The 17,518-nt window shown below is 35.0% G+C and overlaps 1 non-coding gene and 1 pseudogene across 1 annotated transcript; one reads left to right on the plus strand and one right to left on the minus strand.

Moving 5' to 3' along the window:
• Nucleotides 1-2,218: 2,218 nt before the first annotated feature.
• On the minus strand, nucleotides 2,219-2,337 carry LOC118608333 (annotated as a pseudogene).
• Nucleotides 2,338-6,743: 4,406 nt separating this feature from the next.
• LOC118608305 lies at nucleotides 6,744-6,862 on the plus strand. Its single transcript, XR_004952986.1, has one exon. It is a non-coding gene; the product is annotated as a 5S ribosomal RNA (ribosomal RNA).
• The last annotated feature ends 10,656 nt before the right edge of the window (nucleotides 6,863-17,518 follow it).

The following is a 17,518-nucleotide window of genomic DNA, read 5'->3' on the forward strand; positions in this document are numbered from 1 at the left end:
ATACTAAGGGCTTATTAACATGTAATTATGGAACACAATTTTTTTCTTTCTTCACAAAGTCTCAAATGTCAAGTGAATGTGTCTAAGGAAGTCGATAGTAAAATCTGTTGGTAACACACGGTATTTTTTGTTTTGTTTCATTTTGGGAAGAGCGTAGACCAGGTGTCAGGGCAACTTATTAAATGTGGCTTGCATAATACACAAAAAGATAGACAAATTTACAAAAGAATAAAATGATAGTTTCAGAGGAGTGAGGGGCAAAGGAGCAACCCCACCCATTCTTTAATACCAGTAACAAGGGGAAATATCACAAAACAATACAAATTTTAATAATTTATGTCAAAACTTAATGACTTAAAGTTGGAAATGTAGTTTTGTAACAAATGATCGAATCATCACGGAAGAGTGAGAGGAAGTAATTAAAATGAGATTTCTCAACTCTTTTTTATATGTTTCTAAGAAGCATCACTAAATTTAATTAACTTCTGATAGAAACTTCAGTGTATTTATTTCCTAATTCTTAGCTAAGAGCTAAGAATATTAATTGTTTTCAATTATCGTTCTCAAGAGAATCTAACAGTCTAAATTAAAGTATAAATCAATTATTAGTAAAAAATATATATATACCTTAAAATATTATAGATTTTTTATGAACTGAAATAAAATAATTTGAATATCGATGCAAAGTTCCTAGGGTTATACAAAGTATTAGTCAATAAAGACATTAAACCTAGCAGAGTTGTGCTTAAGCAGTAAAATTATATCTTTTGTAAAATTGAGCATCTAAATAAAAAATATGGTGAAGTTTATGGAATTTGCTTTGTTACTTGCTTTTCCAACTTACCCAAGGAATTATAGATTTTTTAGTAGATTTCTTATTTGAACCCAAGTATTCACTTTTATAATCATGATTTAGATAATAGAGCTGGTTATATTACAAAAGTTTAAATATTTAAAGTGTTTTATACCTGGTTGGTTTATACAGACTCTGAATATATCTTTTACAATATTTCTCCAAAGCTTTATTTTCCCTTTTATAGTCACTAAATTCAGTGCCTGAATCAAGCTCATAAATAACATAAATTATTGGGTTAGTGCAGTTACTAGAGCACTTTTCACTGCTAAAATCTTATCGTAACCTTTATAATGTATAAATTGACAGAGTGAAAGGGCTAACAGGTTTTTTTTAACCTTGACCAATTTTTAGTAATTAATTATTCTGACATTTCCTAAATTGGTTATAGAAAACAATAAATTTGCAAGGGTTTAGCAATGGCATAGCATGATTTCTACTGAGGATCTGAAAGAATATAATATGTACACAAAGAAAACCGAGTTTGTAGAAAAAATATTTTTATAGAAATGGAAAAATATATTTTTATAACCTTCACAGGCTCAGTTTCACTGGTATATAAAAAAAATCTCACTGATATTATTTCTCTGAAACTAAGATGCATCAAAAGAAATAGTGAAAGTTTATGGGATAAGTGATTATTTTCATTTATGAGACTGTTTTATGCTACCTTTCATCTTAGGAATTTCAAAGTCTTTATCATGTGAACTGACTTGCTGAATACATTATGTATGCATTCATTCTGATTTGAAACAAAAGAAAAAAGTGAAATCTGGAGTTAATCAATTAGTTAATTTGAAAAGTAATATTATTAATTAATTTAACAACATGTATTGAGCATTATGTCTGGCACTGTAACAATTCCTAGAAATAAACAGTCCAGTGAGATACCCTGTTTGTCCTCCAGTGGGTAAGTCTGAAGACAATAAAACCTAAAGATCTGGATGGGAAAAAAGAGAAATGTAAAACTCAGAGATCCCAGTAGAGAGACAAGGAAGAAGAAAGGAGTTCAGAGAGGACTTCCCAAAGGCAGCACATATTGAGATACACTGTATAAGTGCAAATATGAATTAATCCCCCATCATTCCAATGAGACGGACACACATATGCATATAATCATGTAAAAACATATTTAAATATCGTATATATTTTGAAACATTTCTTTATTCCATTCACATTTAATGAAATAATCTTATTGAAATGCTTCAAAGCCAACTCTAACATCAATGTCCTCCCATCACCTTAACCCCTTTTCAGCATCCTCTAACACAGTGCTCTAGAGTACATACTCACTACTTCAGTAGGTTATTTGCAAAATAGCCCATTTTCTGAATCTGTATTTGGCTTTTTTTTTTTTTTTTAAACGCCTTGCAGCACCTGGTCTTCCTAGGTGGTCTCCCATCCAAGTACTAACCAGGCCTGACCCTGCTTAGCTTCTGAGATCAGACGAAATCAGGCGTGTTGAGGGTGGCATGGCCATAGACTATATTTGACATTCTCAAATACATTCCTTACTATAAAAAAAATTATCCTGTTGGCATACATTTGTGATCTCACAAAAGAACTCTTTCTGATAATTCATTTAAAAGGAATCTTGAAAAGACTTGTTTTCGGTGACATTTGATAATTAAAATATTGATGTATGAGATAACTGCTATCTATATTTTTGGGTGGAGCACTGCATAATCAGCATTTTCCAGAGTTAAGGGGTACTTAAAAACATTCATAGTGTCAAATTTTGGGGTAATATTAATTTGAGCTTTTGGAAACTGTATTTGCTGATATGCAGCGTCAATTTACATAGAAAAAATAATAGGTGGCATTTCTCTTCCAAAGTTCCTCAAGAAATTAAAAAAATAGAACTACCTTGTGATCTAGCAATTCTACTTCTGGATATTTATATGAAGAAATCCGAAACACTAATTCAAAAAGACATATGCACCCCTATTTTCACTGCAGCAATATTTATAGTAGCCAAGATATGGAAGCAACCTAAGTGCCCACCAACAGATGACTGGATAAAGAAGTTGTGATACATATATAGAATGGAATATTACTTAGCCATAAAAAATGAAATCTTATCATTTGTGACAACATGGATAGACCTAGAGAGTATTATGCTAAGTGAAATAAGTCAGAGATACAAATACCATATGATCTCACTTATATATGGAACCTAAAGAATAAAACAAACAAACCAAACAAAATAGAAACAGACTCACAGATATAGAGAACAAGCTTATGGTTACCAGATAGGAGGGGGCTTGGAGGACTGGGTGAGGAAGGGGAAGGGATTAAGTAGTACAGATTGGTAGTTATAAAATAGTCATGGGGATGTAAAGTACAGCATAGGAAACATAGACAATAATACTGTAATAACTATGTATAGTGCCAGGTAGGTACTAGAACTATTGGGTGCATGACTTCATAAATTATATAAATGTCTAACCACTGTGCCGTACACTTAAAACTAATATAAAATAATACTGAACGTCGATTATAATTTAAAAATTAAAAAAATAAAATCTATAAACCTTTTCATTTTATTTGGTTTTGTTGTGGAGCATTTTATGAGTGAGGCTATGTGGCACATGTTGCAGTAAAGAAAGCTGTGCTTTATAGCTGCTGATAGAAATAAGGGACGGTGAGCGCTATAAAGTGTAACATGTGTAGTGACAGGACATAAAACTAGAAAGGTCCTTGGGGCTCTTGTACACAATGCCAAGTATTTGGGACTGTGTGGAACCGGCACTTAGGTATAGGGGGTGGTAAAAGTGGGGCTGGGGATTTCTTTGACATACAATAGATGCACGTGGTCATGATTCAGACAATATTGAGGAGTTCCACTAATGAGATTAGGTTAAGTAATCCATTAGAAACATATGTCTAAATCTATCGAGTTTGAATCCATTTAACATTTTATCTCAAAAAGATTTATACATTTTGGACTAAGCAAGCAGAATGACTTACTTTTAAATATTCACACAATGCAATTGCCATTCTGGAAGCACAGATGAAGCCACAGCTATATAGCGACATTCTGTGATTTTTAAAAAATAAGTATATATACATTCTAATACAGATCGCTAGCTTTTAAACGCTTTTCTTTCCTTGAATTGTGGAAAGACTAACATGAACATTAAAGGAATTCTCACAACTAAATTTGCTTAAGAGGATGAGGTCACTTCTCTGTCTGCGAATGCAGAGTTGCGATATGAAGTATTTAAGTGCTTCGCTGGAGAAAAAGAGAAAGTAGGAGAGTTATTTTCATTTGCTCAAGTTCTGAGAATGTAACTATTTAGCGGTCCCTTTCCCTTTCTTTTTAACACCCCTGTTTTCCTCTCACATGTTTTTAATTTCTTTTCTTACTCATTTTTCAAATCCGATGTACAGGTGAGTACAAAAAGAGGTGTCATATTGAAGAAAGATATTTCGACATTTGCAGTCTAACTACTGCAGAAAACAAAGACATTTCTTTGTTAGATTATATTCCAGACTTCAGTTTTGTGCCATTTATTCCATTCTGCTTATAGTCTCATCACTCTTGAAATTGCTCTTATAAAGGTCACGTTGACAAAATCTAATGGACTTGTCTATGACCTCAATATCAGAGCAGCACAGTAGTCCCCCTTTATCTCTGGTTCTGCTTTCCGCAATTTTAGTTACCTGTGGTCAATCACAGTCTGAAAATGTTAAATGGAAAATTCCAGAAAAGAACAATTCATACATTCTAAATTGTGCCTTTCTCTGCGTAGCATAAGGAAACTCACGCTGTCCAGCTCTCTCCCACCTGGGATCATCCCTTTGTCCTGTGTCTCCATGCTATATACTCTTCCCTCCTTCAGTCACTTAGTAGCCACCTCGGTGATCAGATCGACTGTCACAGGATTTTAGTGCTTATGTTTCAAGTCACCCACTGGGTGAGGAAGAGTAGTGATGCTGAAAATTTGTATATGCCAAAGAGAAGTCAGAAAGTGCTTCCTTAAATGAAAAGCTATCTATATATGAAAATACAGAGAGTTTGGCATTGTGTGTGGTTTCAGACAGGCACAGGGGGTCTTGGTATGTATCCTCTGTGGATAAGGGGGTAATTACTATATGAAGCTGATCACATCTACTGGCTTCTATGACATTGCTTTTCCTTGAACCTAACCGACCACTCCATCTCAATTTCTTTGGCTGATTCCACCTTGTATAAACAACCCTCAAAATCTTTATAAGTCCTAGTAGTTTTACCTTGCACAATTCACAGTTCTGAATCTCCTTTGATTTATCTCTCTCTTTGATGGGTCCTTAACACTCCTGAGCATCAACTGAGCTTTGAGTCCCTAACCTGACTGGCCTCCCGCCTACTGACAAATTCCTATTTTGATGTTTGGCACAGTTAACTACCCAGTGCCTGCATTTACATCATTAGGGGAAAAACTCTCATTATTTGTTTTTATCTATTTTTGACATGGTTTACATATAGAATGAAACAAACTTTTTCACATAATATAAAAAATATTTGGAATAGAACTTGAGTGGAAAATAGTGAAAAATATTTTGTAAGGAGACATTCCAGTTCCTTTCTCTTCACATCGCTCTACGGCTCCCACGTGATGAGATGAGGGGCCTTCTTTAAGGCCTTCTATATATCTCATGGAGGTCACTGGCTTTACGAAGTGGTCTCCTGGTTTCTTTTAGATACAAACAATAAATGAATATATCTAAAGTTCAACAGTTTTTCCAGTCATTAGCTATTGTGTAATCAACCACTCTAAAATGTAGTGGCTTAAAACATTTAGTTTGCTCACAAATCTGCAAAGTAGGCAGGGCTTGGCAGGGACATCCTGTCACTGTTCCATGCAGCATCAGCTGGCACAGCTCAAAGGCTGGGGCCTGGAACCATCTGAAAACATATCCCTCATATGTCTGGTGCCTGGGCTTGCAAAAGACAAAAGCTAAGGGCTGGACCGATGAGGCTCCAATGGCTTCTCTCGCTACTCCTTGTGGCCTCTCCACAAAGTCTCTCCAGCATGGTAGCTTCGAGGTAGCTAGACTTCTTATATGTCAGTTAGTCCATGGTTCCCAAGACTATGTCCCAAAGGAGTCTTACGGAAGCCATATCTCCTTTTAGGTCTAGGTTCATAAGTCACATAGCATCACTTCTACTTCATTCTTCTCATGGGGGCAGACGCAAACTCCTCCCTGCCCACTGCCCCAGGTTCAAGGGGAGTGGAAAGAGACTCCACCTCTTGAAGAGGATGGATCAAGATTCTAGTCATTTTAGCAAAATACAATCTGCCGTATATTGGTAGCTGAATAACTTTTTTTCTCTTGGTCCAAATAAAGTCATTGCCACATATAGTCACATTATGCTGAATATGGTATGGAAATGCTTACTATCTTATAAATGGGTATTTTGTTTGGGAAAACTGATCAGATAAATATTGCAGTGTAGTCTGGATTGGCACAAAATACTATCCAGGACCACAAAATAAAGATCTTAGAACTAGAGGCATCTAAAGCAATCCAAGAGATATAAAATGATGATGATTTTAGTTTGAAAAGAATACATTTGAAAAGGCTGCCTACCCTTTTAAAGCTCTAAATGGACATATTCTTTTCAACAATTGCAGAAGTAGCCAGAACACTAAAAGCACTCTTCAAATATAAAGTACACGATCTAGAAAATGCATCATTTTTATGTCATTTATATTTCATGTTTAATTTAAACCTCAATCAATCACCCCTTCCTAATTTGAGCTATCCATTTCCCCCTCTCTATATCAAGGTCCTTGTTTAAAATATAACCCCTTTTTATAATAGATGATTTTTCTGAGTAAAATAACTTCAATTATAAGACTAGAAGAGGGAAGTTTGAAGTTAAACGCTTCAAATAATTCTAGTCTACGGCCATGCCACCCTGAACAAGCCCGATCCCGTCTGATCTCAGTAGCTAAGCAGGGTCGGGCCTGGTTAGTACCTGGATGGGAGGCCACCTAGGAAGACCAGGTGCTGTAGGCATAAAAAATAATAATAATAAGGGATTGTAAGCTGACAAGGTCCTTGCAATTTGTGAGGTCAACCAAGTTTTGCCTCGCCTTAAAAAAAAAAAAGAAAAAGAAAATAATTCCATATTAAGTACCTAAGAACAGGAAATAAAGGTTGCTGACACAACAGAGCAGAAGAAAAAATATCGAAGAATTTTGTTTAAAAATTACTCACACCCTGATGATATCTGCATTCATTTGTAATTTATCAACTGTGACTCTCCACTATCAAAACAATCAACAGAAAAATAAATCATTTTATCACATGCATCATCTTAGGAGAATCATTTCTAAAAAGTTAGCAAAAGAGCTGCCTTGGATTATCTTCTTCAAATAAGTACCTCAAATAAAAGTGGCAGAAGCCCTTTCCCTTTCTCTTTGCTGAGCACATATCAAATGCACATCTATTTCTCACTGCTCACTGGCTTGCTTTCTCTACTGCTTACACAGCTAAGAGCATCAGGCTTCTTTCCCTATAATGTCTGATTTAATCTTGAGGGAGCCCCTCTCGGTATCCAATAAAACATAGAATGGAGTGTAGATGGTATCACGATAAGAGGCTTCTATCTGCTGGAAAGCACAAAGCAGAGAAATGTTTTAAAAAGAGAGAGAGATGAGAAGACATACATTTGCTCCCTTTGATAAATCAACCAATTAAATCGAGAGATCACAGTCTCTCATGCATTAAAACAAACATTTACACCTTCTTTTTATCTCAGCCAGTCTTCTGAAGTGGGGAGGGTGCCTAATGATGCAAAAATGTGTCCTCAGCTGGGTACAATTAATGTATCAGAGGCCTCTATCTTTAAAGCTGTCTGCACTAACCTGAGTCTGAGGCAGACTCTGATGCTCCAGGAAACAGGTTAGCTAAGTGTCTGCTCAGAAGACTCATCTCATCTCCTGTGTGGGGTCCTAGGGGAAATGGTGGACGTTTAGGAGGAGAGAGTTTGAGGAAGGCCACTTTAGTCTTTTGACAACGTAGCTCTAGTAGATAAAAAATTGTATCATGTGATACCTTAATTTTAATTTCCCGAATGCAGTTGATGATTCCAACATTTGAAGGGGTCTAAATCTGTTATGTGCTCTTGGTTCTGTTTCTATCTCATTGCAGTTTGTTTCCTTGTGTGGTTATAAGATTATACGTGGTTGATGGTAATGATAGAAATCTCAAAGACCAAAACATGAATTCAGAGGCCAAAACTAAGCTAGGATATTTTCTCCTCCTTTGAGGATTGTTTGCTTACCATTGAGCCCCAGGTTCTACTCCTCTACCTTATGGAGGATGCAAGGGTCAAACTCCTTTTCTAAGCACTGTACAATTATACACTTATAGTTTATTTCAGCTCACTGCTCCCCTTTTCCACTCTCCTTCCCATTGAAAACCCCCTTATTTTTTGTCAAGTCAACAATGTATTAAATAACACATTTGTTGTGAAATGTTATAGACAGTTGTAAAAAGGGAAGAAAATCTATGAATGTAAAATATATTTCTTAAAGATCATTTTCCTCATTTCTACATTAGAAGCAAATAACAGAGAAGGAGACAGAGAAATAATTGACAGTAAAGTGTTTCAAAATGGTTCCAGTACCGAGAGAGTGACTCCTGCATCTCTTTGGTCAAAAGGTGGCAGCAGTGATTATCTTAATTCCCTGTAGTGAGGTTTCCTCTTTCTGCTGATGCCAATAGGCAGCAACAATTCTGTCATATCCCCCAGAAGTTACTGCTGTTGCTCATGCCTGCCAAAGGCAGTGTTTCAGCCGTTGGTGCCTGCTGATGCTTCTGTCATGTTGGCTAATGCCTGATTTGGAGAGTGATTATGTCTGAGATGAGAATAATATCTCCCGTCATTGGCAAAACCACTAACACACCAATATCATCCTTTGGAAGACATTTCATTTCTTCAGGAGAATCAAAATCTGCTAGAGTAATGCATCTGTTTATTTTTTTTATTAATTCAATTTTGGTTTTCCATTTGTTCTCTGATTACTAGGACTTATGCTAGGACTTAGTCAAGAGTTCGAGAGGTTGGCAAAGAGCACAATTTAAGTGGCATATTAACCCCTTCTTGTAAGAGCTCTCCTTGCCTTGAGCTTATTATGTATGCTTTTTTTTCCTCTTCTCACTATATTCTCTCACCAAAAAGCTAGTTGATAAGCCTACTAACCTTTAGATATGCACGGATATGAGAAAACCTAAGAGTCATTAAAGTTTTGACTCGAGAATCACCCTATGTACACATGAATGCCCTTCTAGTTCATATATGAATGCCAATATGTGTGCTGTATATATACTACATGGTTTTTCAGAAAGGTATACCAAACTCCATTAGACTATATTGCATTGCAAGTTCATTGCTCCAATTTATATTGTTAAAGGCATTCACGGCTTTAAATAAAACCTGTACTGAATTCCGAAGATGTCTTTGAAATTTCATGAAATAGATAGCCTCTTATTTCAAATTATCTTCTAAAATTCCATTTGTTTTTTAAAAATTACCATGAACATATATACAGAAAGCACCATACTACCTGGTTTTAAAGCATATGATTGTTATGTGTACTTGAATATATACAGCCCATAAAGTTGTAAAACCCAATTATCCATATTAAAATTATGAACAATTGAGAACTTTTCATTTTTATTGATTAGAGCTATTCAATAGCTCTTTAAGATTGTTCATTTGTTGAGAAAAATAAATTTAGCTTCCCTATTTTACTGGAAATGAGGATCATATGTATGCATAAAATAATTTAAATTGGAGATATTGAAATACACAAATTTTAGTATACTTCAATGTATTGAACTAATGTAGATTTGACAAATAAAGAATAGTTTTTACTGCTTCAATAAACAGCACAATCATGGAAGTTTTATCTTTTAAAGTAGCAAGTCAGTAGTAATTAAAAATGTGCGTTAGATGAATAATACAGTTCCTTTTAAGAAAGGGTCTTCACATGTAACACTCGCTTAGATGCTAACGTACAAACCTCCTTCAGGATTTTCAGATAAGGCAGTGTAAATAGTATACACACTCTCATCCTAAAATAAAAAAACAAAACTCATGCAGCTTCAGGAAGGGAAACCATTCCAAAGCAAAAGATTAACATTAAATATGGGGTGGGGGATGATAATTCCAAGGTTTACAATAGAATATAGTATGACAGTGGCTACTCAACAGGATGATAAGGGCATTAAACAGTAATTATTTTTGTGAGATCATCTTTTTAAATAAAAATTTCATTTTTTAACTTTTGTGTTTTCAAAATGTCCTTTCCTTTTGGTTTATTTTTCTTTTTTCTTCCATTCTTTTTTTTTGGGGGGGGGGGGAGGGGGGCCTACTCTGCACCTGCAGAAGCCGCCCACTGCCCTAGGCTTCAGGGCTCACCCAAGGCCCTCCTACTTGTCTGGCTTGGTCCATGCCACTGACTGCCAGGCACGGCCAGGTGTAGGCCCAATACTCCAGCACCATCCGCTCTCAGGGCTAGTTGATTTGGGAGAGGAGTTGTTACACACTTCTTAGCAGATTCTGACTTCCATGGAACTGTCCTGTGTTTACATTCTTATTAGCTAGTTTATTTTTTATCTTAATGAAGTAAATGGATTATAAATAATAATCTACATACATATATATTTAAAAATTAATACTGTTAATTTAAGGAGGGAAAATCCAAAGATAAAAAACACACTAAAAGCAAGAGAATTAAGATTTTTTTCAATAAGCTTTTAAATTTTCTTCTGTATTTTACGACTACAGGCTATGGGCTGCTCCTTGGGCTAGACAGAGGGTAGATGAACATCCTGCAAGCTCTTACCTATTTCTTATGCATATCCACTGTGTCCATTAAGGCATTTATATCCTCAACCACTTTTTCCCAAATTGGTTTTATACTCCATTAAATTATATATTAATAATCATGCAGTTAGGACTTTCTCATGTGTAGAATATTTTCTTTCTCCCTTTAAAGTTTTTTTTTTTTTTTTTTTTTTTTGAGTCAAGTAGGTTTTGAATATTCAGGCATCTGCATTGAGTTCTTTCTTTCTTTCACTCCAGGCTAATTGAGTTAACCTCCTTGCATTAAGATCTGAGGAGATCTAAGAACTCTCTATACCCCTTCTTGAAAATATAATAAAAATTCTAGTCTGTATTTTTGAATTGTTAAACCTCTGTCTGGGACACCAGTTGGTATCATTACAGCCTACAAAGAATTTGCAAAGAATAAGACAAATGTGCTGGAATAGTTAATATCACAAAGCTCTCTGAGCAAAAGATAAATGGTTGTAACAATGAAATCATTTTTTTCCTGTCTTTTCAGACAAAATACTTTATAAACCCAACCACACCTCCTGCAACTGGGAATATTGTAGTGGAAAGGAAAATGAATTGGTGGAAGAGAAAAGGTCAGGTCCAGCTTAAAAAATCATTTTGAAAGCTTTTTCTTTGAGATTTACTTGATCTGGGAACTAGCATCTTCTATGTACAATGGATCCTAACATTCTATTTATCAAATGGTTTCCATTTTTAACACACATGATTTCTGGAGTCTAGGATTTATGGGTAGGGGTGGGGGCATACTACAGGTACAGCAGGAGTCGTCCTGCTTTCTAATCAGAAAATTCCTCCCTGGCCATTTTCCAACGTGGTTTTTTTCTGGGGCTAATAAGTGATGAAAGGAAGCTGCTCATAATATAACTCTGCAGTAACAAGGCCTGTTCTCTATGCCTAACAGCAGCAGTTCTGGGATTATGAGACTACGCCAATCTGCAAAATATTCCCTGAAAATGATCCCTGGGCTTTATTAAAGTGTCACATGAGGATACACATTTGTCTCTATGCACATAGGTTTCCCCACGTACACCTGATTTTTTTTCATGCTAAAATACACATAAAATTTACAATTTCAACCATTTGAAGTGTACGATTTAGGGGCATTAAGTTCATTCACAATGTTGTGCAACCATCACCACCATCCACTTCCAGAACTTTATCATTCCGAACAGAAACTACTTACCCAATAAAGAATAATTGCCATTCTCTCCTCCTGCCAGCCTCTGGTAACCATCATTTACTTTCTATCTGTGTGAATTTGCCTATCCTAGATACCTCATACAAGCAGAACCATACAATAATTGTCTTTTTGTATCTAGCTTATTTCACTTAGCATAACAATTTTAACTTTCATCCATGTCGTAGCATATATCAGACTGTTATCCCTTTTTAAAAGATATACATATACACATATGCATACAATACACACACACCACATTTTGTTTATCCATTCATCTGTCAATGGACATTTGGATTATTTCCACCTTTTGGCCACTGTGAATAATGTTGCTATGAACACTGTGTACAAACATCTGTTTGAGTTCCTGCTTTCAATTATTTTGGGTATAAATTGCTGGATCATATGGTAATTCTATGTTTAACTTCTTGAGCAACTATCACACTGTTTTCCCTAGTGGCTGCAGCATTTTACATTCCCATCAGCAATGCACAAGTGTGCCAATCTCCACATCCTCAACAAAACTTGTTAATTTTCGTTATTTTTATAATAGCCGTCTTAGTGTATTTGATGTGATGTGGACACAGTTTTTGAACTTTCTCACAGTTTATAAGGTTTATAAAGTTTTAATACTAAGGTATGTATTACTTTTCTCGCTCAAGTTACCTCATGAATACACATTTTATTAATATTTGGTAATTGAATGTTACCTCATTTGGGGGTCACAGTCCCTTCATATAACCTTAAGGATAATAAAGTAACTCAAGACAATTTTCACACATTGATTTGAATAGGAAAATATGTTCCATTCCAACAGGCAGGTAAGAGAGAATTTAAGAACTTAAGAACTATGAGGAAAATCATGGACAGACAACTAAATAAGAAACCTAGAAAAAATATACAACTATCACTATGCCTTTATACCTAATATTTAATAAGTCACAACTACTAAAAGAATAAATGTAATAGTAACTTTATGCTTAGTAGTATTACAATAAAAACCATTTAGATTTTTTTCTTTTCTATTAGATTAACACAGCAATCTTCATTTTACATGTATTTGGATCCCTATTCGTTGTGTTGAGGATACAGCTGAAGCCAAAATAAATGTTTTAGAACCAGGCTAAAGGGGAAGCTGAAAGATTAGGAGGAATGCGGTCCACATGGCCCCACAGTGGCAAGAAATGAAAAGCGGTAACATTAATGGAAACCATCAGATCTAGCGGCTACCCGTTTCACAATAGATTATGTCAGTGGCAATTCCTTCTACTTGATGCTTCCCAGTGGCTCTCTCCCTAGCCTGGATAAAGAGAAAAGGGAACTAGGTAGGATACGGGGCATTTACTACAACATGAAAGTCCAATAATAGAATACAACCATGGAATGCAACCAGGAGAGCATATTCTCCCCAACTCTCCCCCAAACCTGGGTTCCTTCTAACAGTATTAGCAACTGTGATTAAAAGTCTTCTTCTTATACATGAAAATAAAGATGATGTATTTAAAATGAATATTGTAAATGTTAAAGTTCTGTGAAAATAGAAGGTATTCTTTGCATGTTTTAGAAGGTGATATTTTATATGTAAGGTATTCTTAGCAAAAATATTAAGCTTTGTAAATGTTACAGAAGTATGTTATATAAAAAAGAAATGATCATAATTTGTGATGAAACTGAGCGATCTGCTTTAGGCTAAGTCTTCCATCGTCAAAATAAGGGCATATACAACTGAAAAGACATATATAGCATTAATTAAATTAATGAGATTTTCTATCTTTAGAAATGAATCTATATAAATATTCATTAACTATGATTAAATATTCTAATGATAAGATACTGATTTCTACTATTAAATGATATTTTACCTAATATTTAAGTCACTTCTTTATTTATTTATATTTAAGTCACTTCTTTATTTATGTATACAGTAATATCTATTCTGCTTTGAAACAAAGCCTACTAGATTGATTAGGCATCCTCTCCCAAATCTATCTACCTTACCTTAATTTTCCAGGTAATTTAAAGTCAGTTTGGAAATAGTATGTTGCCATGAAATGTTAATTGCAGTTGGATACTGGTGATTGTTTTTAAAGCTGTCTTTCCCTGTGGGATAGGAAAAGGAAGCAATTGATTTTCTTTTGACTTTGCTACTTGATAAAAATTGGAAAACAGGTGGGGAGCTAATGAAGTCACAGATGCCTTAAACTCGGCATTGTGGGTTTTCACTATAGACACCAAACAGCTCTGAGGATTGAAACTTGTATTTATAATGGCTAGTTTCTTGAAAAGTATAGACATAAACATATGATTAGTCAAGAGCCACCAACTGACCTTTCTTTGTACTACCTGAACTATAATAACATTAATTATAAAAATTCTGGAATCTATTTTATATACTTCGTCTTCTCATATCCTGAGAAACTGATAATTGAGTCTGATATAATATCTAGAACAATAAATGCATAATATTAGCATCAGAATAGAAGAGAGATATTGGAGATTCTAGAGCATTAAAGGGAGTGGGTAGCTAGCTATGCTAGTGGCAACTTGTGTTTTCTTCTGATTGCTTGCTTTATTTATTTATTTATTTATTTATTTATTTATTTATTTATTTTCAGTGAGGTGGAATATGACTGAGGATAATGGAAAAGGAGTTACTTGGAATGTAAAGAGAAAGAAGAATATTTATAAAGTAGTCCCCTAGGAGAGACTGGACTAGGGTAATACAGTGTGATTGCTGGACACAGCACGAGGATCACATAAAGGGATTGACGATGAATTTAAGTGGGCCTAAATGCCATAGTATGAGATTTTCTCCGGCTGTATTTAACTATGCGGGTGCCTTCAAGAACTAGGCGGAAAAGTGAATTTAATCAGCTATACTGTGTCCAAGAAAGTACAACTTCATGAGAGAAGGGCAAGAGATTTGAGAATCTATGTAAGGAAGGAATAATAATGATCAAGCATGGAATTTAAGTTGGACTTAAAAAGGAAGTGAAGACAAGAGAAACATAAGAAACATAAAAATATTATAGAATTAATGAATTGGAGGTATGGTCATGGTTGAGTTGAGGGATTAAGTTGAATGACAGCAGGTGATAATTGGAGGGTGCGTGGCCTGGACTGGGATTCTGAAGAGATTATATTTCCTGATAGTAAAAAATTCTATGGCCTTTAGTTTCTGATTAAGGTATGACAGAAAAACAAAATCATTGGATAAAAAAAGCTAAGGGACTGAGAGCTGAACATTTGAATAGTCATCAAAACGGATATTGGAATTGGGTATCAGCTATAATTATAACAAAAGTAGCGTACCAGAAAATGTCTATGAACCAGGAGCTAACATAGTTGAATAACAGGCATGAGCCAAAAGAGCTGTGGATGGCTGCAATGAGTAATGAGTATTATATCCTAATGATGTGAGATTCAAAAATTGGGGTACTTTAAGGAGGAGACAAGAAGAATGGTCAGGAAGCAGCAATGAAGGTCAACCCCACTTGTGGGCAAAAAGGTAAGAGGAGTACAGGAGCATAGGAAGAAAACAGCCACCACTTAGGAGGGTGACAAGGGAAGCAGTATTTGGGGGAAAAATTCTTAATTTCAGTTTGAGCAAAAAGAAGAAGGAAACATTTTTCTCTTAAATGAGGTATAATTGACATATATATTGTCTTAAGTGTACAATATAATAATTCGATATTTGTATACATTGAGAAATGATCAGCACAATAAATCTAGTTACTATCCATCACCATCACTGCACTTAGTTGGAAATTGTTTTTTTCTTTTCGTGTGATGAGGACTTCAGCAACTTTCAAATATGCAGTAACGGTATTATTAACTATAGTTACCATGTTGTTCATTATCTTATAACTGGAAGTTTGTACTTTTTGACCCCTTTCACCCACACTCCATTCCACCCCTCCCCTCTGGCAACCACCAATATATTCTCTGTATCTATGACCTTGGTGTATGTTTGTTTTGTTTTTTAGATTTCACATATAAATGATAAGGGTAGGGAACAGACTTGGCTGACCACTCACCTGCTCATTTGTTTGTAACTCTAGCCTGCCTATCTATTTCAACTCATGGACCCAGGATATTTACTCTTTGGAACCAGTTCTGAGTCTGGGAAGGAATTCTAATATAATGAGACTAATTTCCCTTTGAAACGTAAAAAAAGTAATCTTTTTCTTTTAATAGCTACAAAGTCAAGTGTATTTCTTGCAGGTTGTGTGTAAGGATTGTTACTCAGATCTAGTTTCCAGATTCTGCCCATTCATTCATAGTTTCCATTTTTACTTAGGCTACAAAATAATGTACCTGAGTTCTAACTGATTGGTCCTTATTCTCTCAGCCTAATGTGTCTAGGTTCTGCTATTTCATCTCTTATACCCTGAATTTAATGACCCTAGACTGCTTCTTCATGACTCTAGTAACATTTTTTATTTGTCCCCTGATCCTCCTAGTGTACAGTACTTCCAAGACACTATATCTGTCTCTGCCTTTCTTTTTCAACATATTTAACCTGACTCATAGCCTCTAGCTCTCTTCGTCAGTGGTGAGCTCTGTTGCCTAACTAGTCGAGTCTCCAAATAATATGAAGCAATACAATTTCCTATGGTTTTCAAAGACACATTGATATCTCCCAATTGGGCACATACAGAATTTATTTCTCCTAAATAAGGTTATTTAATCTGAAACACTTAAATTTTTTATGGATATATTGACCACCATAAAGAACAAAGCAGAGTTTCATTTGAGTAACTGCTGGAGTGGAATCAGATATGGCTGTAATGTACCTGATATTGACATTGATTATATGTATAACTGAATAAAATCTTATTTCACCTTCTCGATATGCTTCTAGGAATATAACATATGTGCTTTGAGAGCGGAAGTATATGCCAGAGATTCATTTCTAAAGTTATTTCATACTGTATTTCAAGTTATATCTAGTAGAGTCTCATATAATCTTGATTGGAAATCATATTAACTTCTCATAAAGTGGGTAAACAATGAGTAAAAGGGGAAATTTTAATACTATGTAAAGAATAGGTAAAGCCGATATAAGGAAACCATAACTTTTGAAGGAGAAAATCACTTTCCTTAAATTGAATGTGGAAAAAAATAACTCCCAAATTTTATTTCTGCCATACATAAAAATCTGAATTGAACTGAATCTATTTCTACCCTGTGACTTCGACTTATTCTTTCTTTCACTCACTTTTTCCTGCCCCTTTTCAAACATCCCTCACCTATGAGAGGATGTTTGCAGAATTAATCAAAAACAATAATCTGAAAAACAAATTCAATTTTTCTCAACACAGGAAAAAGAGTATACATACAAACACTTCCATGCACACTGCTTATAAATTTTCTTCAGCAGCCTTTCTGCTCACTCTCAGAAGGCCAACATTTATCAGTAAGCATACCCACTGTTACTGACTAGCCCAGATCCACAACTGACTCTAAAGATATTCCCACCCATCATGTTCATTGTACTTAATTATTCAGAACAGCACTCGAATTTCTTTAGTCTTAGTTATTCTATTGGTTTAATTCTTTCCTTGGGCATTCATAGATTCTCATTACTATGGGATCCATAAGATTGCCCCCCAAATTAACTGTA

This window comes from Rousettus aegyptiacus, unplaced genomic scaffold (assembly GCF_014176215.1).
Source record: "Rousettus aegyptiacus isolate mRouAeg1 unplaced genomic scaffold, mRouAeg1.p scaffold_m13_p_9, whole genome shotgun sequence".
NCBI lineage: Eukaryota > Metazoa > Chordata > Mammalia > Chiroptera > Pteropodidae > Rousettus > Rousettus aegyptiacus.